This window comes from Chiloscyllium punctatum, chromosome 16, assembly GCF_047496795.1.
Source record: "Chiloscyllium punctatum isolate Juve2018m chromosome 16, sChiPun1.3, whole genome shotgun sequence".
NCBI lineage: Eukaryota > Metazoa > Chordata > Chondrichthyes > Orectolobiformes > Hemiscylliidae > Chiloscyllium > Chiloscyllium punctatum.
The window spans coordinates 10,717,554-10,744,490 of NC_092754.1; the positions used below are offsets into that span (position 1 = coordinate 10,717,554).

General features: G+C 40.9%; 1 protein-coding gene across 3 annotated transcripts in view; it reads right to left on the reverse strand.

Annotated features, from left to right (window-relative positions):
* The window catches only part of c16h1orf159 (chromosome 16 C1orf159 homolog), a 68,698-nt gene extending 42,784 nt beyond the window's left edge, over positions 1–25,914 (reverse strand). Inside the window, exons 1-3 of one of the 3 annotated variants that reach the window (XM_072586215.1) lie at positions 25,836–25,914; positions 21,719–21,749; positions 15,851–16,072 (exon numbers count right to left, since the gene is read on the reverse strand). The gene's annotated coding sequence lies outside the window, so the exon portion shown is untranslated. Of the gene's footprint in view, positions 1–15,850; positions 16,073–21,718; positions 21,750–25,835 lie in introns of those variants that run through there. The other 2 variants (XM_072586211.1, XM_072586213.1) reach the window with 2 other exon arrangements.
* Positions 25,915–26,937: the final 1,023 nt, after the last annotated feature.

Genomic DNA, 26,937 nt, shown 5'->3' on the forward strand with positions numbered 1-26,937 from the left:
CTGCAGCTTGCAGTAGTGCAGACAGTCCACATGTACATGAAGGATCTCACAGCTAATGACCTTCTCACTATCAGCCAATTCATGCCTTGGTGCTTGTTATAAAGTTCTGGTGATGAGGCATTCTGCTAAATGACTTTGACAGTCTGTTCAGCGAATAACTCAACTGCATCCACCTTCTTCTTTTTCGCAGGGTCTTGAGGATGCTATGTGCTGACCACTCCCTGATGAACTTCTGGTCAAAGATGTTTTTCTTTGCAAATTTCTCCACAAAGGACAGGCATATGGAACAGTCCAACTACTTGGGGCATTCTGCAGCAATGAAGCCAGACCCATCCTTTACTACACTGGGAACAGGTACAGTCACTGACTCTAAATGGACTGATGCTATAGAGGCAAGCATCCTCTGTTTCATCCCAACTGCAAATCCATTTACCAAATTTCTCTTTCTTCTTTTTTCCTCTTATTTAATAAAAGTTAACATTTCAAACTGATGGAAGCTTGCACAACATCGCTCAATAATCATGAAGATTTACGCTGGTATGGATCCCGCATAAAAGAATACTCATCTTTCAGACAGGGTTAAAATAGTGTTGCGCTGAGGATGCTCCTTTATGTTAATTCTTGCAGCTGCAGCTAAAATGACAGTCAATCACTCTGGTGATGATGTCAAGTGAACATATATTCACTAATATGATATTAAATTTACAATAAGTATTACACATGCCACCTTTAATGCCTCAAAGATTACCTCTTCCTACGGGATGGATCAGGGCATTTGTGGCAAATGGCCCAGAAATGGTATTACTGTCCTGGCAGAGTCATAGAGTCATTCACTATGGAAGCAGATCCTCAGGTTTAACTAGTCCACACCGACCATGTTATAGATTCATACAGTCAGAGATTTACATCTCAGAAACAGACTCTTCGGTCCAACTCGTCCATGCTGATCAGCTATTCCAACATAATCTAGTTCCACCTTCGAGCATTTGGCTCATATCCCTCCAAACCTTTCCAGATATATATTCATATACCCATTCAGATGCCTTTTAAATGTTGCAATTGTATCAGCCTCCACCACTTCCTCTGCCAGCTCATTCCATACACATACCACCCTCTGTATGGCCAGTGGGTCCCTTTTATATTTTTCCCCTCTCATCCTAAACCTATGTCCTCTAGTTTTGGACTCCCCCACGCCAGGGAAAAGACTTTGTCTATTTATCTTATCCATGCCCCCATGACTTTATAAACCCCTATAAGGTCACCCCTCAGCCTCTGACACTCCAGAGATAACAGCCCCAGCTTATTCAGCCTCTCCTTATAGCTCAAATTTTCCAACCCTGGTAACATCCTTGTAAAATTTTTTTGAACCCTTTTAAGTTTCGCAACCTCCTTCCAATAGGAAGGAGACCAGGATTACACACAATATTCCAAAAATGGCCTAACCAATATCCTGTACAACCACAACATGACCTCCCAACACCGATACTCAATACACTGACTGATACAGGAAAGCATCCTATCTGCCTGCAACTCTACTTTCAAGCAGCTACGAACCTGCACTCCAAGGTCTCTTTGTTAAGCCTACAATCTCATCCCACTGTAATCTGAGGTAACCTTCTTCGCTGTCCACTACACCTACAATTTTGGTGTCATCTGCAAACTTACTAAGTATACCTCCTATGTTCACATCCAAACCATTATATAAATGACGAGAAGTACTGGACCCAGCACCGATTCTTGTGGGACTCCACTGGTCACAGGCCTCCTTTCTGAAAAGCAACCGCCCACCACCACCCTCTGTCTTCTACCTTCTAGCTGGTTCTGTATCCAAATAGCTAGTTCTCCCAGTATTCCATGAGATCTAACCTTGCTAACCAGTCTTCCATGGGGAAACTTGTCGAATGCCTAACTGAACTCCATAGAGATCACGTCTAGCGCTCTGCCCTCATCAATCCTCTTCATTACTTTTTTAAAAGACTCCATCAAGTTTGTAAGACATGATTTCCCATGCACAAAGCCATGTTGACTATCCCTAATGAGTCCATGCCTTTCCAAAAAGTGTAAATCTTGTCCCTCAGGATTCCTCCAACAACTTGCCCACCACCGACGTCAGCCTCACTGGGCTATAGTTCCCTGGTTTGTCCTTAATACCTTTCTTAAATAGTGGCACCATGTTTCCCAACCTCCAGTCTTCCAGCCCCTCACCTGTGACAATCGATGATACAAATATCTCAGCAAGGGGCTTAACAATCACTTCCCTAGCTTCCCACAGAGTTCTCGGGTACACCTGATCAGGTCCTGGGGATTTATCTACCTTTAGGAGTTCCAAGACATCCAGACCAGACCAAAATATAGACTTTTTCAAGATGTTACCATCTATTTCCCCACATTCTATATCTTCCATGTCCTTCTCCATAGTAAACAATGATGCAAAATACTCATTTAGTATCTCCCCCATCTCCTGTGGCTCCACACAAAGGCCACCTTGCTGATCTTCGAGGGACTCTACTCTCTCCATAGTTATCTTTTTGTCATTAATGTATTTGTAAAAACTCTTTGGATTCTGCTTAACCCTATTTGTGAAAGCTATTGCATGTCCCCTCTTTGCCCTCCTGATTTCCCTCTTAAGTATACTCCTACTGCCTTTATACGCTTCTCAGGATTCATTTGATCTCTCCTGTCTATACCTAACATATGCTTCCTTCTTCTTCTAAGTCAAACCCTCAATTTCTCTCGTCATCCAGCATTCTCCACACCTCTCAGCCTTTCCTTTCACCCTAACAGGAATATACTGTATCTGGACTCTCGTTACCTCATTTCTAAAGGCTTCCCATTTACCAACCATTCCTTTACCTGCGAACATCTGCCTCCAATCAGCTTCTGAAAGTTCTTGCCTAATACCTCAAGATTAGACTTGATCCAATTTAGAACTTCAACTTATAGATCTGGTCTATCATTTTCCATCACTACTTTAAAACTAATAGAACTATGGTACTGGCCCAAAGTGCTCCCCCACTGACACCTCAGTTTCCATCTAAACCCTGAGCACGATGGCAGTCCCAGTCTATGTTTGGAAAGTTAAAATCCCCAACCATAACCACCCTATTATTCTTGCAGCTAACCAAGATCTCCTTACAAATCTGTTTCTCAATTTCCCTCTGACTAGTAGAGGGTCTATAATACAATCCTAATAAAGTTATCATACCTTTCCTATTTCTCAGTTCAATCCAAATAATGTCCCTGGGTGCATTTCCAGGAATATCCTCCCTCAGTACAGCTGTAATGCTGTCCCTTATCAAAAACACCACTCCCCATCCTCTCTTGCCTCCCATTCTATCCTTCCTGTGGCATTTGTATCCTGGAACAGTAAGCTGTCTGGTCTGTCCATCCCTGAACCACATTTCTGTAATTGCTATGATATCCCAGTCCCATGTTCCTAACCATGCTCTAAGTTCATCTGCCTTCCCTGTTAGGCCCCTTGCATTGAAATAAATGCAGTTTAATTTATCAGTCCTACCTTCTTCTCTGCTTTGACCCTGCCTGCCCTGACTTTTTGACTCGCTTCTTTTCTAAACTATACCAGTCTCAGATTGATCTCTTTCCTCACTATCTCCCTGGTTCCCACCTCCCCACCTGCCCCCCCCCCCCAACACCCCCACAACAGTAATAGTTTAAATCCTCCTGAGCAGCTCTAGCAAATCTCCCTGCTAGTATATTAGTCCCCTACCAATTCAGGTGCAATCCATCCTTCTTATACAGGTCACTTCTACCCCAGAAAACATTCCAATGATCCAAAAATAAGGATACTTTTCCCATACACCAGTTCCTCAGCCATGCATTCATCTGCTCTATCCTCCTATTACTATCTTCACTAACTCGTAGCACTGGGTGTAATGTAGATATTACTACTCTCGAGGATCTCCTTTCTTAAATTCCTGCCTAACTCTCTATATTCTCCCTTCAGAATCTCATCCTTTTGCTTTCCTATGTCATTGGTTCTAATGTGTACAATGACCACCAGCTGGTCTTTCTCCCCCTTGAGAACTTTCTGTACCCTCTCTGAGACATCCTTGATCCTGGTACCAGGAAGGCAGCACACCATTCTGATTTTTCGCTACTGGCCACAGAAATGCCTCTCTGTGCCTTGGACTAGAGAGTCCCCTAACACAATTGACCTCTTGGAACTCGACGTACACCTCATTGCATTAGAGCCAGTCTCAATACCAGAAACATGGCTGTTCGTGCTTCATTCCCCTGATAATCCACCACCCCCTACATTTTCCAAAACAACATAATGGTTTGAAATGAGGATAGCCACAGAGGTCTCCTGCACTACTTGCCTACCTCTCTTACCTTTCCTGGAGGTAACCCATCCAAGTAACCGTATCTACAACATTTTTCTCTCCCTATAACTGGTATCCATTACAACCCCTTTCTCTTGTAAATTCCTCATTGCTTCTAACTGTCTCTCCACTTGATCCATTTGATCTGATAGGATTTGCAACCAACAACATTTATTGCAGATATAACCCTCAGTAACACGTAAACTCTCTCTAAACTCCACATCCGACAAGAAGAGCCTATCACTCTACACAAGGCCATTTTTGCTTCTTCCAATCTACAGACCCAGAAAATAGCTCTGTCTTATTGCTCTACAAAATATGGGTGGCACAGTGGCAATGGGCAGTATGGTGGCACAGTGGTTAGCATTGCTGCCTCACAGCGCCAGAGACCCAGGTTCAATTCCTGCCTCAGGCGACTGAATGTGTGGATTTTGCACATTCTCTCCGTGTCTGCATGGGTTTCCTCCGGGTGCTCCGGTTTCCTCAAACATTCCAAAAATGTGTAGGTTAGGTGAATTGGCTATGCTAAATTGCCCGTAATGTTAGGTGCAGGGGTAAATGTAGGGGAATGGGTCTGGGTGGGTGCACTTCGGTGAGTCGGTGTGGACTTGTTGGGCCGAAGGGCCTGTTTCCACACTGTAAGTAATCTAATATAATTTAAAAATGCTGCTTCAGGCTAACTTAATACTTATGGTTTATATTTTTAAGTTTAATTAAGAGACATAATCTTAATAAAACATTTAATCAAGAAAGAACCTACTCATCTCACTACTGCAGACTTTCTAGAGGCCGTACTTAAAAATATTCACTTATCTGTTCCTGTACCATGACTTCTCCCAAACAGGTTCCTCCAAGATTAGTTGTGAATTTCACTGTTCATTAATTTTCCCAAATGCACTCCGATATCCAGTGATGCATGAATTCAAACAGCAAAGGCAGTAACTGCGCAGCTTCGCTGCTGTGTCAGTTAGCAGTGTGGGTTTCTTTCTTTCTCTCTCTCTCGCTCTCTCCTGCACTGACCTCACCAAGTGCTGCCTTTGTCTGTTCCTCTCCCTTTTAAAAGTGCTGTTGTTTTGACTTTTTTTCTCCAAAATTCCAAGACAACGCAATAGCATATAAAACAATAATTGCTGCTCCTGGAATTTGAGGAAATCACCTCCAACACCTAAAATACCTCAAGAAAGGAGCAGCCTATTACAGCCAGAAAATTTTCCAGTCCTCCATCTTAGTTCACTTCAGAATGTAACTTTTAAAAAAGTTTTGTGATTTACATATGAAAGAACTGAAACCAACATGCCCATTCTAAAAGACGAGATACTTCACAAACAAGCCAGGTCTTTTTCAATATGTAATTTCAGTTACATCACATTGTAAACTTTTGCCATAAATCCTGAGTCTTATGATCTTATACTCCACAAGTACCTGAAGGAGCAGCACTCCAAAAGCTAGTGCTTCCAAATAAACCTATTGGACTATAACCTGGTGTTGTGTGATTTTTAACTTTGTACACGCCAATCCAACACTGGCATCTCCAACTTCTGTAATGTGAACTATTTTCAAAACATCAATATTTATTTCTGAGTTCTCTAGGCTTAATTTTATTTTCTACAGTAAAATTGATGCAAATATTCATTTAGTATCAATCTCATCTCCTGAGGTTCAACACATAGATGACCTCATTGATTTTTATGCAGATCTATTTTCTCTCTAGTTGCTCTTTAGCTCTTAATGTAGAATCTCTCTGAATTATCCTTAATCTTATCTGCCAAGGCTATCTCATGTTCCTTCTTTGCCATGCTGATTTCCCTCTTAAGAATGCCCCTACACTCTTAATACTCATCAAGTGATTCATTTGATCCCAGTTGTCTATGTAATATATGATTCTTTCTTATTCTTGACTAGAACTTCAATATCTTTATTCATCCATTGTACCATACTCCTACCAGCCTTGCCCTGCACTCTACCAGGAACATAATGCCTCGAACACTCGTGGTCACACTTTTGAAAGCCTCCTGTTTGCCAGTTGTCCCTTTACATGCGAACAGTCTACTCCAATCAACTTTAGAAAGTTCTTGACTCATACCATTAAGAATTGCCTTACTCCAATAAAGGAAATTAAATTTTATGGAAGGTTTATCCTTTTCCATAACTGTTTTAAAACTAATCGAATTATAAAATCTTTTCCAGTTTGAATTTCCATATTGTTGAGGGTTGCAAGCAGGTGAGGGGCCAGGTAGCTCTAAGTGTCCTGACAGGAGACTTCTGGGATCCTGCATGTGGCTCCTCTTCCAGCTGGATGCCTACTAGAATCACCCTGTATCCTTGTGAGGGAGTGGACCTAGTGTGAGGCCAAGGTCCCTCATTCCCCCTCTCACCTTGATATTGGTGCTGAACACAACTGGCTAACACATGTCAGTGCTCGCAATATTTGGATGATGCGGTGGACTCATCCTTAAATCCAGTTTGTAGGGTGTCCCCAATAAACCTATGTCTGTTGTGTGCATTTTAATTAAATTATTAATGAATGAAAGTTATGAGAACTTCCCATACCTGGGGCTGAACAGATGCCTGGTCTCTGGCAGTCCTCTTGAGTGCCAGTGATCTGGCCAGCTGCAGAGACATGCCAGAGATGTGTCTACCAGAAAGTACCCATGGAGCTGTCAGTATCCCAGCTGATGGACATTGCCTTGTTGCTGCTTCATCTGAAAAGTCTCAATTCTTCTAAAAGGAGGAAATGATGTTTGGAGGGACTGGTCTCTTAGTGGATGTCGCTCATGTTTCAGAAAACAAAAGAGGGGGAGTGAATCGAGTTTGAAACTTAGGCACATTAAAAAATCATTCCCAGAGGTGGTGATGTGAGGGAAACCAGCAGGGGCTATTGCAAAAGGGAAAGTGTACCGAGAGAGTGACTTTGAAGAAACAAGGTATTTGAGTGTTTCAGAGATTTGATTTTCTGCAGAAGTGAATTTTAATGACATCCAACTGCTGAGTGAAAAAGAGTATGAAAGCTAACACATGTCAGTGAAGCTGAGCTAAGATATAGAAAAGGCATACTGGCAGCAGCATGTTGATTTTTCTTGGCTACTGATGTGAGATCGTGAAAGTTCTTTCTGCATTGGTAATTCCTGTGGTGGAGGTTACGCTGAAAATCCATACCACCACTGCATGTTTATGGATCCCGTGCCAGTTGACTGGCTGCCTTCACCTTGTGGTTTCAAGATTCTTGAATGTTGTTGGAGCTGCACTCATCCAGGCAAGTAGAAAGTATTCCATCATATTCCTGATTTCAGCTTTGTGGATGGTGGACTGGTTTTGATGAGTGAGTAGGTGAGTTACTTGATTTAGGATTCCTAATGTCTGCTCTTGTCTTGTAGCATCAGTATTTATACGGCTAGTTCAGTTCAATTTTTGGTCAACGGTTTCTGTGTGGAGTTTGCACATTCTTCCCGTGTCTGCGTGGGTTTCCTCCAGGTGCTCCGGTTTCCTCCCACAGTTCAAAAATGTGCAGGTTAGGTGAATCGGCCATGCTAAATTGCCTGTAGTGTTAGGCGAAGGGGTAAATGTAGGGGAATGGGTCTGGGTGGGTTGCACTTCGGCGGGTCGGTGTGGACTTGGTGGGCCAAAGAGCCTGTTTCCACACTGTAAGTAATCTGATCGAGATCCCTCTGTGTATGGTTCAGGTCTTGCTGCATTTGGATATGGATATTTCAATAACTGTAGAGTTGCAAAAAGTGCTGAACATTGCGAAATCATCAGCAAACATCCCACTTTTGAACTTATGATGAGCGAAGGTCATTGATGAAACCATAAGACCATAAGACATAGGAGTGGAAGTAAGGCCATTCGGCCCATCGAGTCCACTCCGCTATTCAATCATGGCTGATGCGCATTTCAGCTCCACTTACCAGCATTCTCCCCGTAGCCCTTAAACAGCTGAAGATGTTTGGGCCTGCAAACAAGTGAGGGGCCAGGTAGCTCTAAGTGTCCTGAAAGGAGACTTCTGGGGTCATACGTGAGATGACCAACCTCCAACAACCATACAACCATCACCATATTACTTTGTGCAAGGCATGACTCCAACCAACAGTGATTTTACCCTCTGATTTCCATTGACTCCACTTTTGCTAGAATTCCTTGATCTCATATTCTGTCAAATGCAGCTTTGCTGTCAAGGGCAGTCATTCTCATGTCACCTCTGGAATTCAGTTCTTTTGTCCACATTTGAACTGGCTATAATGACAGCAGAAGCTGAGAGCCTTAGCAGACCCCAAATTGAGTATCAGCGAGCAGGATATTGCTAATTTGGTGCTGTGTGACAGCATTGTTATTGATCCTTTCCATCACATTACTCTTGATTGAGAGTTGACTGAAGGAGCAGTAATTGACCATGTTGGATTTGTCCTGCTTTGTGCGCAGGACAAATGTATCGGTGCAATTTTCCGCATTGTCAGGCAGATGTCAATGCTGTAGAAGCTGTACTGGAATTGCTTGTTTAGAGGCATGGCATGTTATCGAGCCTGAATCTTCAGTATTATTGCCAGGATATTGTCATGGCCGATATCCTTTGTCGTATCCAATGCCTATAGTTGTTTCTGATACCATATGAAATGTGTCAAATTGCCTTACGATTGGCATACTGTGTACCTCTCGAGAAGACAGAGATTGATCACCCACTCAGAATCCACAAGATTGTTACAAATGCTTCAGCCTTACTTTTTGCGCTGATGTGCTGAGCACCACCATCATTGAGGATGGAGATATCTGTGGAGATTTCTCCTCCAGTGAGTTGTTTAATTGTTCATCACAATTCATGATCGGATATGGAAGGAACGCAGAGCTATATCTGATCCATTGGTGGTTGACTTGCTTATCCCTGTCTATAACTTGCTGCTTCTGATATTTGGCACACAAGTCATCCTGTGCTGTATCTTCATCAGGTTGACACCTCATTTTTACCTAGCATGCCTCTCTACACTCTTCATTGAACCAGGGATGCAGATTTTGTTGCTGCTGATGGCAAGCAGTGCCTCATGGATACTCATTGTTGAGTTGCTAAATCTGTTCCAAGTTCATTCAATCTAGCGTGTAGGAGAGTATCTTCAATGTGAAGACTGGATTTCATGCACAAGGTCTATATGATGGTCATTCTGACTGATACTGTCTTGGACACATGCATCTTTGGCATGTAGGTTGGTGAGGATTAGATCAAGTAAGTTTCACCCACGCGTTGATTCTTTTACCACCTGCCACAGACTCAGTCTAGTAGCTATGTCCTTGAGGACACATCCAGTTCGGTTAGCTGAGCCACTCTTGGTGATAAACATTGAACCCATTGTACATTTATGGACTTGCTTCCTCAAAATGGTGCTCAACACGGAGGAGTAATGATTCATCAGCTGAAGAGTATGACACATGGTAATAAGCAGCAAGTTTCCTTGCCCATGATTGACCTGATATCATGAGGTTTCAAGGAGTCCAGAGATAACGTTGAGGACCCCCAGGGTAACTCCCTCTCGAAACGTACACCATTGTTCTGCCACTTCTACAAGGATGGTGATCATACTATCTGGGACATAGTGTGTAAGGTATGATTCTGTGAATATGACTATGTCAGGCTGTTACTTGATTTATGTGTGAGGCAATTCTCTCAATTTTAGCATTAGTTCCCAGATATTGGTAAGGAGGACTCAACAGGGCTGAGTTTTACATTGTTGCTTGCCGTGAATGGTCAATGCCAGGTGGTCTTTCTGATTTCATTCCTTTTTTGGAGACATTTTAGCAGTTTGATGCAACTCAGTGGCTTGCTTGGCCATGTCAGAGGGCAATTAAAAGATAACCACATCTGCTGTGGAATTGTGACAAAGAATCATTGGACTCATAATGCTAACTGTGTTTCACTCTCCACAGATGCTGCCAGACGTGCAGGAGCTTCCAGGCACTGGCTGTTTTAGTGCAAACATACCATGTGGCAGCACATCAGAAATTAGGGCCATCCATAAGTAGGAATAAATACAACTAAATACTGAAAGATAAAAATTCACAACTAAATTCAAGTCTCACCAATACATATACCTCTTAGAATAATAGTGTTAAAATAATGCATCAGATGTTCAAAAATAAATACAACACAGATGAAGTAGAGAGTCTGGATGATCTGAGGTTATGGTTCCATATCAGGACATTGGTTAGGCCACTGTTGGAATATTGTGTGCAATTCTGGTCTCCTTCCTATTGGAAAGATGTTGTGGAACTTGAAAGGGTTCAGAAAAGATTTACAAGGACGTTGCCAGGGTTGGAGGATCTAAGCTACAGGGAGAGGCTGAATAGGCTGGGGCTGCTTTCCCTGGAGTGTCGGAGGCTGAGGGGTGACCTTATGGAGGTTTACAAAATTATGAGGGGCATGGATAGGATAAATAGACAAAGTCTTTTCCCTGGGGTCGGGGAGTCCAGAACTAGAGGGCATAGGTTAGGGTGAGAGGGGAAAGATATAAAAGAGACCTAAGGGGCAATTTTTTCACGCAGAGGGTGGTACGTGTATGGAATGAGCTGCCAGAGGATGTGGTGGAGGCTGGTACAATTGCAACATTTAAGAGGCATTTGGATGGGTATATGAATAGGAAGGATTTGGAGGCATATGGGCCGGGCGCTGGCACGTGGGACTAGATTGGGTTGGGATATCTGGTTGGCATGGATAGGTTGGACTGAAGGGTCTGTTTCCATGCTGTACATCTCTATGACTCTATTTGTCATTGTGCAAAATTACTTGATCTATAGCTCACTGACATTGCCGTGATCTCGTCATACTATACTCGACCAATGGTGAGGTTTTGACTTTGCACAGAATAATTGAGGAACTAATGAACTGAGAGAAAACTAATCAATTTAAAGATTGATTTTTGTCAGGAATATCAACTATTGATGTCAGCTAACTGGGACAATTTACTTATATTATTATTGGCAGATTGGTTATATCTATTTAAGATAAAGTTGACAGTGTAGTTTGTGTTGTGTATAGAGAACAAGTGATTAGACCTGGGTAAATTATTAATAAAAGACCATGGAAATGTACTTTTTGACATTGGAATTACAAATAATTTTGATTTCATTAACATTTCATTCAGATCTTGTTGATGGTAAACTGTTATCAATTGAAATGAAATATTTGGTTCCTCCCCACTGAAAAGAGGTCGACCATCCTTTCCCAAGTTAGAAACGCTGAATTCATTCAGCCATCTTCAATTGTATTCCATATTCCAATTATGAACTGTTGCTTAACTTATTGTATGCCAAAGGTCTGGGATTCTAGGGAAAGGTATGGCATGAATAATACAAAGTCCAGACGATAACGTTTTTAATTTTACATTTCGCTTGTTCTAAATAACATCAGTGCTGTGGTGTGGCTGGGATACTAGGAGGATTGATGTGGTGATATCCTATATTCTCCATGTTTGACTTATTCCTTCATCCAAACTTTTCAAATTTTTGCTAACATTATTGTGACTGAATATGGGATTTGTCTATTTAATTCATAGTAAACTCCATATTTTCTCCTGTTACACAAATGTGTAACGTGGCCTTGATCTCTGGACTGTTTGAAGTAGTACCCAGAGTTTCACTGATTGTTCGAAATTCCTTTGTCTCAGCTTTGAGATCAGGCTGGGAATCATGTAATATACAGTTATTTCTGACAGTACTGCATCTTAATGGCCAATTTAAATGGTTCTATAAAATGCATTGTTTAAAGTGGTACTTGGTTTCTGAATCAAACTTATAATAAAACATACAACAATGTAATTTTAAAATCAAATTATTATTCATATTTTGGAGTTGAAGTTTTAGAGTTTGTTACAAATTTTTAAACCAACTCGTTTTTACTATTTATTTGCAATAAACTTCTGTATTTTCTCTCCTTTTCCCAGTACAAGTTTCAGAGTAGTTTCCTCCCATCTGAGAGAAAGCTGTGTCTGATTTTTCTCAGCCTTTCATCTATTCTACTCTATAATCAAACACAAACAGGTGTATAGGAGTGACTCTATATAAAACTCCCCTATTTTCACTCCCTCGGTACAATGGGGTTTAAGGGTATTACCAGATGCAGTTCATTTTAAATTGAACAAAAGTAAATAAAACTCAAATTAATCATGGTACGCCTCCTTGATTTTTAATTTTTGTACTCTGGGAATTCAGCTCTCTGCCATGGTGAACTATTTGCTTTGATCAGGTTTGTCAATCTTCTTATAACCTTCATTTAAATCACTACGTCATATCTTTTCTCAAATTATTAAGCTCAACTCCATAACCTCTGCACATAACTTGGATTCCTCATAACTAGAATCATTTGATTGTTCATTTCTCAAGGGTAGAAATATTTTTCCTATGATTAGGTCACCAGGATGGGTCAAAATGACACTAATATGTGTGAAAAAATACATTAAATTAATTGAACATAGCATTTCACTCCTGACATGTTGCTGAATGTCCCATCAGTTGTATTTAACCATTTTAAAGATTTTCCTGATAAATAATATTGCAGTTATCCTTTTATATTTTCCTTGAATATCTCTTGCACTTCTTTAAATAATTGAGTTAGAGAAGGTTTTTTTAATTCCTTGGAGATCTTATCTAAACTTACAAAATGTCATGAAGTTTCTCTCATTTCAGATCCTGATTTCATTTAAGTTTTGTGGGTTTATATTTATTTAGTCACGGCTATCATTAGCTGCATATATTACAGATTCTTCTTCTCGCTCATTAAAAGACACTTAGGAAATCATTCTACTCAACATAAATTCCCTCTATCATTTTAGCCCAAACAAATTACCATCAAATGGTGTTAATCGATAATTACTGTTTAAATTTCACCTTAGCAAAAGAAGCTTATAAATAGTTTGAAAAGAAGTGAGAAGGTAAAAAGGCCAATGGATCTACGGAATTAACTCAGAATTTAGGGCTCAGTCAAAGACATAGTGGTCACTGGGATTCAGTTTCATAAACCTGACACACGATGAACTCCGGCATTTAATGTGTGTTCAATATGAAAGAAGTTAAAAATCACACAACACCAGGTTATAATCCAACAGTTTATTTGGAAGCACTAGCTTTCGGACACAACCACTTGATGAAGGAGCAGCGCTCCGAAAGCTAGTGTTTCCAAATAAACTTGTTGGACTATAACCTGGTGCTGTGTGATTTTTAACTTTGTACACTCCAGTCCAACAGCAGAATCTCCAAATCAATATGAAGGAACAATTTTAAGAATACATGTGGTTTTTAATTTTCATAATCTATGATATACTTTTGATCACACATTTTCACAAAAGTAACACACATGGCAGATAAATGTTTAGGGGCAAATTTATTCAGAAATCCACTTGTTAATTCATTTTACTCAATTTGCATTGTTATCTTCAATCTTGCTTTGGTATGACATTCTAATTACATATAATTTGCCAGACAACATTTTTGTCAACCAATTAAAGGAAGAAACCATAAAATGCTGCAAAGCAAAATTGCATATATTGTATAGTCCATAGATATGCTGATGATTTTCTCCTTCCACATGAACCATCTACTATAAACTATTCTCCTCTGCAATTCCATTCCATTACTATTCCCTTTGAAAAAAAGTCATGGTTTTCTTCAATATTATTTTGAGGTATAAAAGACCACATTCTAACCAGTTTCTTGTTACTGTCTTACTGACCAAAATGAATAATTAACCACTTTTCATCCAATCATATTTCTTCATAACATTGAGAGCCTCTGTAACAACATTCTTCCAATTTTCCAAATCTAATGAAAATAGTCCTAAAGTTGCATGTCTTTCCTTCTTAGGTACAACTCTTTATCCCTGCTTGAAAGCACCCTGCAGCTTTGTCATTGCTTTTATATCCTTCTTTTGCTGGGCTTCCCCAAACTATACACAGTACTTGAACTGTAGCCTGACAAAATCCATATACAAGTTCAACATTATCTTCTTGCTTTTATATTCTGGGTCTAGATCCCAAACTGAGGATCCTATTTCCTTTCTATATCATATTTAGATTAGATTCCCTACAGTATGGAAACAGGCCATTTGGCCCAACAATTCAACACCGACCCTCCGAAAAGTAACCCAGCCAGACCTATTTCCCTACCCTATATTTACCCCTGACTAATGCACCTAACACTATGGGCAACTTAGTATGACCAATTCACCTGCATGACTCTTTTAATGACTCATGCATCAATGCACCAGGATTTCTTTGCTCTTTTGCTCTATGCAAAATGTTATGACTTTGAGATATATGTCCCTCCCTTATTCTTACCAGAAATATTGCTTTATATTTTCTGTATTGAATCATGGGGGTCATCAACCCTTCAGGATTTGGCTGGAGTCTCCATGAATTGAAGACACTAGTGTGTGCAGCCTTGGAGAAAAATCATGCAGACATTTAAAAAAGATTTTGTTTTGTTTGTCATTTTCTTTGAACATTTCTCTTTACTGGATAGAAAAATATTTCATATTAGAGAATAACATGTCTCTTTGATTCACAGTCAAGTACCATCCAACTGGTAATGTATTTTTACTATCCAATTGGCATAGGAAGGCAGTTCATTAAAAGGATAGATGTATTAGCCAAATAGTGGCTGGAACGTGGGTCTAGTCATGTAATGAAATCTCCACAAACAGATTTAATCACAGTTGGCAACCAAAAGAAACATGTCTCCCACACAGTCACCCTTTTTGCTCAACTATACACATTCTTTGGCAGACTTTGCCACAATTGCATTTTTTGATCATCACAATTTGATGACAGAAGTGAGAAAACATTAACATTGATCAGTGCTACATGTCTCAACCTTGGATTGTTGTAGTTCAGAAAACAAGGTAGTTAAAATCACCCTCACACTGGAATATGTAGCTAACAATTATTACTCGATGTTTATCCTACTTTCTTAGTCCTCATCAAGTGTCAATTTTATCAAATTTCATTGAGGGCTATTCCCTGTGTGACCCAGTGAGATTTCTTGTGTAATCTTCCCAAATTTTCCTTTTTACCTTTGCACCACTTGCCCTACGGGGACACTCTTTCCCATTCCCTTTCCTAGGAAAACTGAGGCCAATTGTAATGTCCTGATACAAATTAGGATGGATGGACTTGAACTTGGAACATTTAGTCTGCATGGGTTAGTATGATCCTATTTAATGCACCTTCACTTTAAGCCATCAGAAGAGATCTTAAATTGTCAGAGACATAGACTTGTTTTCAAGGTAATTTGAACATTAATTTACTCCTTTTGAAGAGAGGGGAAATACTTATCCTTATGGCCTCGATCATGTTTACACACATGCTTTTTCTTCCTGAAACTACAAGGCAGTTAGTCTCGATTCTGTTTTTTTAAAAAATTCTCTTGTAGGACGCGGGTGTCACTAGGTGACCAGCATTTATTGACCACTTCCCCCCCCCCCCACCCCAAGCTGCCTTTTTGAACCATTACAGTCCATGTGCTGTAGGTAGACTCACAATGCCATCAGGAAAGGAATTCCAGAATTTTGACCCAGCAATAGTGAAGGAACTGTGATATATTTCCAAGTCTTGATGTGGAGTGGCTTGGAGATGATGGTGTTCCCATGTATCTGCTGCTCTTGTCCTTCTAGATGGAAATGGAGACTGGTTGTGGGTTTCCAGTCTTGATAGGGACTGTATGGTGGTCACTCTTACTGTTACTGTCGTCGACAGATACATCTGTAGAGGTCAGATTAATGAAGATGAGGTGAAATATGTTTTTCTCTCTGGGTTCCTTTACCATCTGTCACCTAGTATAGCAATATTTATACATCCTTTCCATCCTCAATGCTTCCTCCAAGTGTTGTTCAACATAGAGGGTGACTGATTCATCAGCTGAAGGAGGATAGTATGTGGTAATCAGTAGGGGATTTCTTTATGTTAAACCTGATGGCCCTCATGGGGTCCACAGTCAATGGTGAAGACTCCCATGGCAGCTCCCTCCTTACTTATACCAATGTGCAGCCACTTCTGCTGGGTTATTCAGCCAGTAGGACAGAAAATATTCAAGGATGGTGATGATGATATCTGGGACTTTACATGAAGTTATGATTATGATTATGTCAAGCTGTTGCTTGACTAGTCTATGAGACAGCTTTGAGCTGAAAATGTGTTGCTGGAAAAGCACAGCAGGTCAGGCAGCATTCAAGGAACAGGAGAATCGATGTTTCGGGTATCAGCCCTTCTTCAGGATTCCTGAAGAAGGGCTGATGCCCGAAACATCGATTCTCCTGTTCCTTGGATGCTGCCTGACCTGCTGCGCTTTTCCAGCAACACATTTTCAGCTCTAATCTCCAGCATCTGCAGTCCTCACTTTCTCCTATGAGACAGCTTTCCCAATTTTGCCACTAGCACTCAGATATTAGTAAGGAGGACTTTGTAGGGTTGCCAAAGCTGTTTTCCAATTGTCACTTCCGATGCCTCGATCAATAAGAGGTAAAAGTTAAAAATCACACAACACCAAATTATAGTTTAACAGGTTTATTTGGAAGTACAAGCTTTCAGAGCACTGCTCCTTCATTAGGTAGGTGGTAGGGCAGGATCAAAAGTCATAGAGTTTATAGTAAGGGATCGAAGTGTCATACAAGTGATATGATGTACTGAATAAACCTAGATTGCTGTTAAGTCCAGAAGACCATAAGATATAGGAATGGAAGTAAGGCCATTCGGCCCATCGAGTCCACTCTGCCATTCAATCATGGCTGATGGGCATTTCAATGCCACTTACCCGCACTCTCCCCATAGCCTTAATTCCTTGTGAGATCAAGAATTTATCAATCTGCCTTGAAGACATTTAACGTCCCAGCCTCCACTGCGCTCCGTGGCAATGAATTCCACAGGCCTACCACTCTCTGGCTGAAGAAACGTCGCTTCATTTCCATTCTAAATTGATCCCCTCTAATTCTAAGGCTGTGTCCACGGGTCCTAGTATCACAGGCTAACAGGAACAAATTCCCAGTGTCCACCCTTTCTAAGCCATGCATTATCTTGTAAGTTTCGAGTAGATCGCCCCTCAACCTTCTAATCTCTAATGAATACAATCAAAGGATCCTCAGCTTTTCATTGTATGCTAGGTCTACTATTCCAGGGATCATCCGTGTGAATCTCCGCTGGACACACTCCTGTGCCAATATGTGCCTTCCTGAGTTTGGGGCCCAGAATTGGACACAGTATTCTAAATGGGGCCTAACTAGAGCTTTATAAAGTCTCAGTATTACATTGCTGTTTTTACATTCCCAACATTCTTGAGAGAAATGACATCACATTTACTTCCTTAACCAAGGACTCAATCTGCAAGTCAACCTTTAGAGAATCCTGGACTAGCACTCCCAGATCTCATTGTACTTTGGCTTTATGAATTTTCTCACGCTTAGAAAATAGTCCATGCCTGTATTCTTTTTTCCAAAGTGCAAGACCTCACACTTGCTCATGTTGAATTTCATCAGCCAATTCCTGGACCACTCTCCTAAACTGTCTAAATCTTTCTGCAGCCTCCCCAACTCCTGAGAACTACCTGCCTGTCCGCCTAACTTCATATCATTGGCGAACTTTGCCAGAATGCCCTCATCCAGATCATTAATATATAAAGTGAACAGCTCTGGCCCCAGCACTGAACCCTGCAGGACACTAATTGTCACTAGCTGAATTCCGAAAAAGAACCTTTTATCCCAATTCTCTGCCTTCTGTCAGACATCCAATCCTCAATCCATGCCAGTAGCTCATCTCGAACACCACGGGCCCACACTTTACTCAGCAGCCTCCCGTGAGGCACCTTATCAAAAGCTTTTTTGGAAATCTAGGTAGAAAACATCCACTGGGTTTCCCTGGTCTAACCTACTTAGTAGCTCTTCGAAGAACTCCATTAGGATTGTCAGGCATGACCTCCCCTTATTAAATCCAGGCTGACTTGTTCTAATCTGACCCTGCACTTCCAAGAATTTAGAAATCTCATCCTTAATGATGGATTTTAGAATTTTACCTATAACCGTGGTTAGGCTAACCGGCCTATAATTTTCTGTCTTTTATCTTGATCCTTTCTTGAATAAGAGTGTTACAACAGCAATTTTCCAATCATCTGGGACTTTCCCTGACTCCATTGATTTTTTGAAAGATTACAATCAATGCCTCTGCTACATCTTCAACCACCTCCCTCAGAACTCTATGATGTAGCCCATCCGGGCCAGAAGATTTATCAATTTTTAGACCTTTTAGCTTTTCTAGCACTTTCTCTTTTGTAATGGCTACCATTCTCAACTCTGCCCCCTGACTCTCCTTAATTGTTGGGATATTACTCATGTCTTCCACTGTGAAGACTGACACAAAGTATTTATTAGGTTCTTCAGCTATTTCCAGGATTGCCAGGCATGACCTCCCCTCACTAAATCCGTGCTGACTTGTTCTAATCTGACCCTGCACTTCCAAGAATTTAGAAATCTCATCCTTAACGATGGATTCTAGAATTTTACCTATAACCGAGGTTAGGCTAACCAGCCTATAATTTTCCGTCTTTTATCTTGATTCTTTCTTGAATAAGAGTGTTACAACAGCAATTTTCCAATCATCTGGGATTTTCCCTGACTCCATTGATTTTTTGAAAGATTACAATCAATGCCTCTGCTACATCTTCAACCACCTCCCTCAGAACTCTATGATGTAGCCCATCCGGGCCAGAAGATTTATCAATTTTTAGACCTTTTAGCTTTTCTAGCACTTTCTCTTTTGTAATGGCTACCATTCTCAACTCTGCCCCTTGACTCTCCTTAATTGTTGGGATATTACTCATGTCCTCCACTGTGAAGACTGACACAAAGTATTTATTAGGTTCTTCAGCTATTTCGTTATCTCCCATCACGAGCCTTCCTGCATCAATTTAGAGCAACCCAATTTCTACTTTTCCCTCTTGTTTGTTTCTTATGCATTGAAAGAAACTTTTACTGTTATTTCTAATATTACTGGCTAGCTTATCTTCATATTTGATTTTCTCCTTCCCTATTTCTCTCTTCATTCTCCTCTGTTTGCTTTTGTAGTCTTCCCAATCTTCTGATTTCCCAGTGCTCTTGGCCACTTTATAGGTTGTCTCTTTTTCTATGATACATTTCCCGACTTCCTTTGTCAGCCATAGCTGTCTAATTCCTCCTCCCCTCTCCCCCAACCCCCATATTAATCTTTCTTTTCTTTGGGATTAACCTCTGTACTGTGTCCTCAATTATACTCAGAAACTCCTGCCATTGTTGCTCTACTGTCTTGCCTACTCAGCTCTGCTTCCAGAACAGCCTGCTCCTTTATGGACTCCATCACAAGGTGTTCCAAAAAGCCATCCTGTAAGCATTCCATGAATTCCTTTTTCTTGGATCCACTGGCAACATTATTCACCAGTTCATTTGCATATTGAAGTCCCCCATGATCACTGTGACCTTGCCTTTCTGACATGCCCTATCTATTTCCTGGTACATGTTGCGCTCCTGGTCCTGACCACTGCTGGGAGGTCAGTACATAACTCCCACTATGGTTTTTTTGCCTTTGTGGTTCCTCAACTCCACCTACACAGACCCCACATCAACTGACCCTATGTCATTCAGTGCTATAGATTTAATTTCATTCTTAACCAACAAGCCAACCCTGCCCACCTTCTTTTTGATAAGTTGTAAATCCTTGGATGTTTAACTGCCGGTCCTGGACCCCTTGCAACCACGTTTCTGTGATGCCAGCACATCATAATCATTCACAATGATTTGTGCTGTTAATTCATTTACTTTGTTACAAATACTACAAACATTCAGGTAAAGCACCTTAATGCTGATTTTCTTATCCTCATGATTTCCATCATCTCCAGTAATATGTCCAAAGTTATCCTTCCTTATTTCTTCATTCTTAGTCTGCCTTGAACTTAAATCCTGTACACATGCTAACCTGGTGTTTATCTTTCTACTTGACTCCAGACTCCTGGTGCTATCCCTTTCCCTTCCCCCCGACTCACAAATTTAAAGTCCTACTGACCACCCTCTTTATCCTTTGCGCCAGAACACTGGTTCCAGATTGGTTCAGGTGGAGACCGTCCCATCAGTACAGATCGCCCCAGTTCCAAAACTGATGCTAATGTCCCATGAAATGGAACCCCTCTTTCCCACACTAATCTCTTAGCCATGTGTTTACTTCCCTAATTTTCTTATCCCTATGCCAATTAGTATGTGGCTCTGGCAGTAATCCAGAGATTATGACCCTCAAGGACCTGTGCTTCAATTTCCTTCCTAGTGCTTGATACTCCCCAAACAAAACCTCCTTTCTAACCTTGCCTGTGTTTTTTGTGCCAATGTGGACCACAACAACTGGATCTTCCCCCTCCCGTTCCAATATCCTTTCAAACCGATCGTTTAATCACTTAGGATGAAGCTGCAGGTTTCAATTCATTAGTATGTAAATCCCAGAATTTCTTTCAAGTCACATTCCCAAGATAACTTAAAGTTTCATAAAACAAAAGTGACATCTCAGCTCAGACAATGCATTAAAGTTGTGAGGTTAGAGTCTGTCTGTATCCCAGCCATGAGTCAGGCAGGTTCTATTTCCAAAGTAAGAATTAATAAAATGTCACATGGACAGACTGCCTACAGATAGTGTGTTTTTAGAACAAAATAGAATGTATCTGTGAAGATCTGGATCCCTCGGGGAAGGGGGTGTTGGGTCTCTCTGTTCAGTGATCGGTCAATAAGCACTCACAATCAGTCTGGTTCTTTCAGACTTAATTCTTTATTTCTTCATATGGCCAGGTTCAGAGCATTCAGAAACACAGAGTTTATACACTTCCATGTTCCTCAGAGGAGCTGCACACATGGCTTAAAACAAAGACATTTTTATACTTTTCTTAAAGAAAGGTACAGGCCATGATCGCACAGTACATTCAGACAATTACCAATCAATACATGATAATGCTTTATTTGACAGTTACTTGGTCCAATGATATTTCCTCGGAACCAACTTTGTTTTCCAGTACTCAGGCCACCCTTATCTCACTAACCGAGCCATTGCACCTGCATTTGAAGGTCAGTTACAATGACCAGTAATGTCTTATCCAGTCTAGTTATTTTTATGCTGTAAAGACAGCTTTGCCTGCTAATCTCTATTGAAGCAGACTCTGGTTAGTCAATTATGCAGCTATGATAGAATTAGCAATTAGTAACTTAAAAGCCATTTTATGCAGCTTTAGCAGCATTGTCAATTTGCAACCTAGAAACTATTTTGTCATGTTATTTGCATCAAGAAGCCATTTTATTAACACCTAAGTTATTAAGAATATCTGTTAAGCGGTTGTTCCTGACAACAACTACTTACCTTAGCCTGTATTGAGGTTTCAAATGCTCATCTGCAAATACAAATGGGATATTGTGAGACCAAGCAGATGTTACAACGTACAAATGGACATCACACAACAATTGCCAAACAATTCCCAGTTGGGGAACACTTCAGAGATCAAGGACATTCGGCCTTGGATTTTCGGGTGACCATCCCCCAAGGTGGACTTTGGGATACACAACAACAAAGAGGCTGATAGCCACGTTCGATACCCATGAGGATGGCCTCAACTGGGATAGAACATAGAACATAGAACATAGAACAATACAGCACAGAACAGGCCCTTCGGCCCACGATGTTGTGCCGAACTTCTATCCTAGATTAAGCACCCATCCATGTACCTATCCAAATGCCGCTTAAAGGTCGCCAATGAATCTGACTCTACCACTCCCTCGGGCAGCGCATTCCATGCCCCCACCACTCTCTGGGTAAAGAACCCACCCCTGACATCTCCCCTATACCTTCCACCCTTCACCTTAAATTTATGTCCCCTTGTAACACTCTGTTGTACCCGGGGAAAAAGTTTCTGACTGTCTACTCTATCTATTCCTCTGATCATCTTATAAACCTCTATCAAGTCACCCCTCATCCTTCGCCGTTCCAACGAGAAAAGGCCGAGAACTCTCAACCTATCCTCGTACGACCTACTCTCCATTCCAGGCAACATCCTGGTAAATCTTCTCTGCACCCTCTCCAAAGCTTCCACATCTTTCCTAAAGTGAGGCGACCAGAACTGCACACAGTACTCCAAATGTGGCCTAACCAAAGTCCTGTACAGCTGCAACATCACCTCACGACTCTTGAATTCAATCCCTCTGCTAATGAACGATAATACTCCATAGGCCTTCTTGGGTTCATGTACACTACAGGTGACCTCACTACACTATACACTTCACACAAACACATACATACATACATACACACTTTTATACATGATCACACTCACACACTTACACAGACCCTCTCTTATACACATGCTCTCTCTCAGCCACACACACACCCATATGCACACTCTCTCACAGGCTATACTCCGTCACACTTGGGCACACACTCTATCAAGCGCACACATGCACATATTCACATATGCACACTCATGCGTTCACACACTCTCTCCATCTCTCCCATATATACACACACACTCTCACTCCCTCACACACACATATAAGTCTATGGAGTAAGTTTGTACTTGCAGATTTGTATTTGCAGATACATTCTATTTTGTTCAAAAAGCACACGATCTACAGGTAGTCAGTCCATATGAGATTTTATCAGTTCCTACTTTGGAAATAAAACCAGTCTGACTCATTGTTGGGATACAGACAGACTCTAACCTCACACTTTAATGCATCGTCTGGGCTGAGATGTCACTTTTTCTTTATAAACATTAAGTTATCTTGGGAATGTCACTTGAAAGAAGTTTTGGGATTTACATATTAATGAATCAAAACCTGCAATCCTTTTCTAAGTGATTAAAGACATAAAAGCAATCTAGGTTTGTTCAATTCATCATATCAGTTGTATGACACTTTGATCTTTTACTATAAATTCGGTGTCCTTTAATCCTGCCCACTAGCTACCTGACAAAGGAGCCCTTTGAAAGCTTGTACTTTCAAATAAACCTGTTGGACTATAACCTGATGTTAGGCAAAAGTGAGGATTGCAGATGCTGGAAACCAGAATCTAGATTACGGTAGTGCTGGAAAAGCACAGCAGGTCAGGCAGCATCTGAGGAGCAGGAAAATCGACGTTTCAGGCAAAAAACATCGATTTTCCTGCTCCTCGGATACTGCCTGACTTGCTTTTCCAGCACCACTCTATAACCTGATGTGTGATTTTGATCACCCCAGTCAAACGCCAGCACTTCCAAATCATCAATACCAGGTAGTTAGTCTGGTTTCATTTCTTTTTTGAGACTTTGTAGCAGTTGACACATTGTCGCAGATCTGCCTGCTTCCGGATTCAGACCAAATGAGGATGGCAGACTTCCACCCTCGAAGGGCATTAGGAAGCCACATAGGTGTCCCTCAACATTGGCAATAGTTTTACGGTCATTATTATATCCTTGCATCCATATTTTTAACATAGAATTCAAATTCCATCATCTGCTGTGGCAGGATTTGAACCCAGGTTCCCAGAACATTAGCTGAGTTTCTGGCATAATAGCCTGGCAATTATATTACCTCCCCTGTTCAATCTCACTGAAGGGTTTTGCCTTGACAGGGTATCTTGGCTTTTTACTATTAATTCCAACAGAATATGTGTAGGCTAAAGCTTTATAAAATGCTTTAATGATCAGGGTTGCAATGCTAGAAAATATTTTTCAGCCATAGCATGTAACATACTTCAACAGTAAAAACAATTTGGAAGCATTGAAATGTTGGAGTTGAAAATTATCTCCTGATGTTGCCATACATTTCCATGCAAACTTGATCTACAATTAAACTGGAAGTCAAACATGGAGTGTAATTGCATACAACAAACATTGCTTTTGTGATGTAAATTGTAGAGCTGGAGATCTACACAATTTTGTTGCAAACATGAATTTACTAAAAATAAAGTAGTCCTTTGATTTTGTCCATGATCAGTGCCATTATTAGAGTCAAAGAGTCATACAGCATGGAAAAAGACCTTTCAGTACCAGATGCCAAACATAATCTCAAGCTAAACTAGTCCCACCTGCCTGCTCCTGGCTCATATCCCCCCAAACCTTTCCTCTTTATGTATCCATCCAAATGTCTTTTAAATGTTATAACTGTACCCACATCCACCACTTACTCAGAAAGTTCATTTCATATTTGAACAACGCTCTGTGTAAAAAAATGTGCCTCTGTCTTTTTTAAACCTCTCCCCTCTCACTTTAAAAATGTGCCCTCTAGTCTTGAAATTCCCCATCCTAGGGAAAACACAACTACCATCAACTTTATCTATACCTCTCATTATTTTATCAACTTCTATCAGGTCACCTCTCAACGTCCTATGCTCCATTGAAAAATATCCCAGCCTTACACCAGACAAGAACATTTTACTGAAGCTTTTAGACTACTTGTATCATATGGAAAAGTGAAAATCTACATTAACGATCAAATAGCACTTCAAACTATAATAGATGAATTATAAATGATCATTCATAAATAATAACAAACCGGATGCCAACATAGGTTGGGCACAAGCCTTTCACTATGGGACCCAACTTCAAATCACCTATTGCTTTGTGATTAAACTCTTCTTTCTGAGTCTAGATTGAGGTTCTACTCCAGAGATCTGAGCAAATAGTCTATCCAAACATGTCAGTGCAGCATTGTGTGTCAGAGGAGTCTTTCATTCAAGACATTAATCTCAAGCCTTATCTACCTTTTCAGGTTCAGGGAAAAGAAGCCACAATACTTCTAAGAAGAGCTGATATCTCTCCATTAGCTAACACCCAAAACAAATAATCTGGTCATTATCACATTGTTGTTTCTGAGACTTAGCAGTATGAAAGTTTGCTGCTTTATTTCCAACATTACATCAATGAGAAATTCAAAGTACCCAATTGGTAATAAAATGCTTCGGGTCAGCCTGAGGTTAACAAAGGTGAAATAGAAATGCGAGTGCTTTTGTCTTCTTTCCAACTTAGCAGTAATTGGCAGTTCACTAGTTTTGATTTTTTTTTCCTAAGAGCAAGCCAGCAAGGCAGAAATATATAAACGAAAAATTCTACACTGTACTTTGCTGTGCATATTTTACTTGGCTTATGTGCATCTGACTGGGGGTAGATGGAATTACATCTAAAATACAAAACATGCCATTTCTCAACACTAATGATCATCACCTTGATGAGCACTACACATAAATAAATATTTAGGTTATCTTACTTGTAATCAGTGGAATTAAGCCATGAGTAAATCTGAGAATTCAGATAATTAAAACATCCCCAAAGAAACCACGGTTGAAACCTTCATCACAAAATTACCAAACTCAACAAAACAATCTCAGCAGACAACTTTGTAAACAGTTTCCCTGCCGCTGAACATTAAAGGTCTCTGTTTGGTTAATCTCTTTGCATTGTAAAATTGGCCTAGGTAAACGTTGGACAGCAGCTGTCAATTGTTCTTACCTAAAACTTGCTTATTCGTTTACTTTGCAACCCTCTTCAGTGGGGGAGGGAGAGGGAGAGGGAGAGGGAGAGGGCCAATAGCACTGCGGGAATTGGAGTCCTACTAGGGCAGCCACAGTCTCTCCATCGAGGGCGGCTACCGTCAGGGCTGAACTACAACTCCCGTCGGCCCCTGCACTGCAGGCGCCTGCGCAGTAAAGTGGTGGGCTGGGAACAGCGGCGGCCGAGCGGCCAGCCCCGGCCCGTTGCTAGGCGACAGTGGCCGCCGGCTCGAGCATCGCCGAGGAGGCAGATTCAAACGAGCAGAGGCGGTTATTTTATTTCTTTTTTTTAGAGAAAAAAAAAGAGGCAAATAAACAAACAACAAATCGAGAGTTTTCAAAAACTTTGTGCGTCTGGGAATTTGCCAAATACAAAATAGAAGAGAAAAGGCAAGAATATTTTTTGTGACAGGGAGTAACGGGCTCCAAGGCTGCCTCCCTTGGCACAGTCCCAGGAAGAAAGTCAACTCCCAGCCAGGGACAGATTAATCAGTGACTTAAATCAGATATAATATCCAACCACGCTAACAGCCGGCCTGCAACTGTACTTTTCCAAGTTTAAAAAAAAGTGAGAAAACCAACACCAGACCCATCCTCCTCCCTGCTCGCTCACTTAAAATTCTGAGTTTTGTTGGCAAATTAATGCATTTGGGTTTTTGTGTGTGTTTGTGGGTTATTTTTTGCCCCCCCCCCGACTTTCAGCTTTCTAATCGAGCAGGAAATGGCTGTGGAGTCAGTGAGGAAGAACACAAGTGTTAGTCGGCACTTTTGGGAGGACTGTGCCGTTGGAAACAGGAAACAGAAACAATCGCTGACTCTCCAAGCAGCTGTTGAGAAATTTAGGAAAAAAACGTCAGGTAGGCTGTTTTTAAATTTCCCACCCCCTTCTTGATGCAGGAATTTCCTCTTGGGTTCGATTTATTTCTATGTGGATACATTTCAATGCAAGTTTCATCAGAAAGTGTTTACACATCAAGTGTAAACATATTGTTATATGTTGTTATAACATATTGTTTATGTTATAACGACACAAATAGTGGTTACGGCACAGACTGCTAAGC